Here is a 4,360-nt window from a genome sequence, read left to right as displayed (position 1 = left end):
GCAGGAAGAGGGGGGACATAGACGAGTCCTTTCACATATCCCCAGAGGAAAAACTCACACGGTGTCAGGTCAGGTGATCGTGGTGGCCATTTCAGCAGCAAATTGTCTTCCTCACCACCACGCCCGATCCATCTCTCTGGCAGATTCTCATTGAGATAGGCCCGTACAGTGAGCTTCCAGTGAGGTGGAGCCCCGTCCTGTTGAAAAATGAAGCTTTCATGTTCATTTTCAATGAGCTGATCAAATAGCCAGTTCTGAAGCATTTGCAGATAAACATCCCCGTTCACATTTCCTTCAAAGAAAAACGGTCCATGAATTTGATTCTTGGAGATGGCGCAGAACACATTCACTTTTGGTGAGTCCCTCTCGTGCTCAATTGTGGCATGGGGATTTTCTTCGCCCCAAATGCGAACATTATGCTTATTGACTTTGCCGTTCGTATGAAACGTGGCTTCATCACTAAAAATTAGACGCTCATCGAACTCGTCTTCATCAAGTTTCTCTAGCATATCATAGCAGAATTCTTTACGTTTTCGCTTGTCATCTTCCTTTAAAGCCTGAAGGAGCTGCAGCCTGTAGGGTTTCATTTGCAATCGTTTCCTCAGAACGCGCCAAACTGTTGTTCGAGGAATCTGGGTTTCCACACTTGCTCTTCTTACAGACTTCCGGGGACTTCGCAGGAATGTTTCACGAACTTTCTCGACCTTCTCTTCCGATGTTGATGGCCGTCCAGATCCTTTAGCCCTGCATAAGCAGCCTTCCTCTTTAAATTTTTGGTGCCAGGTCCAAATTTGTTTACTAGTTGGTGCATTTTTGGCAAATTTTGCAAAGAAGGCACGCTGCACGGTCTTGGGTGACTGTGTTTGAGCATATTCCAACACGCAAAATGACTTTTCTTTTGAAGTGAACGGCATTTCTCAACCTGAAAAGAGATAAATGTCAAACATTAAACATAAAATCTTGAACTGTTTCTATGCAAGCTGTGAAAATTTGAGGTCGTTTAAACGAAAATTGCCAAAATTATTGGCCTGCAAAATGACGTCAATTTTTTTGGAACACCCTGTATATATATATATATATATATATATATATATATATATATATATGTATATATATATATATAGTATGTATGTATATAGGTATATTTGTGTATATACATATATATATATATATAGTATATGTCTTTGTATATATGGCTGTTGATCGTGACTATTGACACTTAATAATAAAGCAGAAGGATTTATTACTAAAAATATAAGAAGCAAAGGATATCATACGAATAAGTGACTTAGTAAATCATTTATACAAACACTTGAACATTAAAGTAGAAACTAATAGCGAAACTACTGGAAGTTGAAGTATTGGTGTAGTGCAAATAGTGTTAAACTAAAGGTTTATACAAACTGTTGCTGTGCTTAAATATTGCAAGACAAGAAAACATGAACTAATTTGTAAAGTAAACCTGTATTTGTAAGAAAAATAAAATAGTCCGTGTTGTCAGGGGCAGGGTCTGTCCAACTGACGCAATAGTTAGCGTAACCTCGATCGTAGTGTGGTGGCATATTTCATCCATCTACCACATGACTTGGGTTTAATACCTGTAAACCTGTAACCTTAGGGAGTTCTCAAAAATGGACGGCACTAATAAACTGACATGAAATTCACCCAGAGAAGGGGTTGGATGGTAGATTGAATTTCTATCCTTACTAAAATCTACTAGTTTGCAAAACCAATTCTGCGTCTCGCAATGCGGATAACCTTGAATAACGTCTCAATGCGAAATTATAATCCCCGTGAATGAAAAAAAAGCTTTATGGAATGTGCGCAGCTTGTATAGAGCAGGCTATTCACAAGTATTGGTAGAAGAACTGAAGAGATACAAAGTGAAGTTAAAAGGAATTCAAGGGGTGAGATAGCCTTTATTAGGAAAAACAAAGGTTGGAGAGTACCTTCTGTGTTACAGTGGATAGCGTAGGGCTACACGTAAAGGGAGTTGTTTTTTTTTTTAATTATATTAAAAGCTGAATAGTTCAATGTGTCTGTGGTCAAAGTGTATGCACCAACAGAATTTGAGCCAAACGAAGAAAAAGATCCATTTTACCATACACTAGCAGGTGTATGTTAAGTGCGTGAACATGACATCAAGCATATTTTAGGGGATTTCAATGCTAAAGTGGGGAACGAAAACCGATTTTTTTGCATTGGCGATCGGTAGAGTTTCCATAATGTAACAAACGAGCATGAAATGAGAATTGCTTCCTTTATTTTATGCAACAATCTAGTTGTTGGAGGAACAATAATCCCACACAAAAACATTCAGAAGGTAACCTAGAAATCACCAGACTTTCAACCAAATTGATCACATAAGGATTTACTGTAGACACAAATAGGCACTAATGGATGACAGGAGTTTTAGAGTTGCAGACTGAGTCAGGGATCATAATCTAGTACTATCTAAAATAAAAGCAAGACTTACCAAGAAGAATATAGAGGACGTTAAAAACGTCTCTAAAGTAGAGATCAGAAATAAGTTTGGTAGAAAGATGTAAATAAAAATGTTAATGAACAATTAAAAAGAATAGTGAAAGCAATAACGGGAGCCGCTGAAGAAACTTTAGGATACATACAATGGAGAAGGGGTGAAGAATAGAATGATGAGTAATGCGAAAGAGAAAGCCGAGAAAAGAGGTCAGAAGGAGAAAAATGATTACAGGATCCAAACAATTAAGAACTTAGAGATGAGATTAGAAACAGTAGAAAGAGAGGAAGAAAAGAGAACAATTGGAAGTGAACCTCGATGAGATCAAAAGACAAACTTGTAAGAGACTCGAAAACAATATGAAGAGAAAGCCGAGAAAAGAGGTCAGAATGAGAAAATTATTACAGGATCCAAATAATTAAGACCTTAGAGAGGAGATTAGAAACAGTAGAAAGAGGGCCAAACGATTGTTCAGGAGTAAGAAAAGAGAACAATTGGAAGTGAACCTAGATGAAATCAAAAGACATGAACTTGTAGGAGACTGGAAAACAATATCAAAACATCAATAAGATAAGGAAAGGGTACCAAAAACCGAGTAACCTCGTAAACGGACATAATGAAATTCTGTGTGAGCGTGATGAAATACTGATTTTTTTTTTTTTTTAGGAACTATTGAATAAATTACAACCAAACAACCTGATTCAGAAAGAACTAGGACATTTGAAGAAGTGTAAAATTCTACAATCAGCCTTAAGAAAAACAAGGATAATATCGCACCGTAATTGATTAAGGAGTGGAATGAAGTACTAGAGATTTTTTTTATGAAGGTATCCAAACAATTTGGGAAAAGAGGAGATACCCAAAGATTAGAGTAAAGCCATTATTATACCTATTCACAAAAAAGGATCTAAGCAAGAGTGTAACAATAATAGAGGAATAAGCTTATCACATATAATGATTAAAGTGTTTAATAAGATAATATACAATCGTCTAGTCTAATGGTTCCCAACTTTTTTTTTGTCATGTAAACAAGTTTCTAAAAACTATAAAATTTCATAAAAATAAAATAACGAAAGGACAGTTGAAGTACTGAGGAAGAAGTTACTAAGAATATGTAAAAAAAAAATGTAATAACGATTATGGTGAAACGGTTGTAAACTATATTCGTGAATAGTATCACTGTTCAATACAATCCTCTTGACGCCATATAGTTAATTGAAAAAGTAAAATATTTTTCACATCACTCAGACGCACCATATTAATAACTCTTGATAAAAAATATAAAACACAGATACATGTATATACACATCTCTTTTACTAATCTTTCTTCACTCATTCTTTCCATGTGTCCAAATCATCCCAATATTCTTTCATCAACCCTATTTCCCAACTCATTTCCACCCACGTTCTCCTCTTCACCTCCTCGTTTCTCACTCTATCCAGCCTAATAACCTCTATTATACTTCTCAGGCACCTCATCTCAAACCCATTTAAACTCCTCTCTTCCTTTCTTATGTTCCATGTTTCTGCCCAGTACAATACTGTCGGCACAATCACTCCTTCATACAATCTTCTCTCAGCATCCATTCCCAAGTGTCTATTTCTCATTACACTTTTTAATCCCTCAAGGCATTTACTTGCTTCTCTCGATCTACATTCTACCTCCATCTCCACTTCTCCCTTTTCCGCCACATTTGCACCCAAGTATCTAAAACTATCCACTTCCTCCAGTCTCTCTCCCTTGATACTCACTTCCAGTCTGCTGCCACCTTCTCCCCTTGTACATCTCATCACCTTACTTTTACCCACATTTATCTTCTTCAACTTCCTTCTTTCGCATAGCTTTCCAAACTCACTAATTTCCTCAATCCCTCCTCTGAT

The sequence above is a fragment of the Oratosquilla oratoria genome, chromosome 41 (assembly GCF_046742065.1).
Source record: "Oratosquilla oratoria isolate Oo_2021 chromosome 41, ASM4674206v1, whole genome shotgun sequence".
Classification (NCBI taxonomy): Eukaryota; Metazoa; Arthropoda; class Malacostraca; order Stomatopoda; family Squillidae; genus Oratosquilla; species Oratosquilla oratoria.
Note: the sequence above shows the minus strand (reverse complement) of the source record.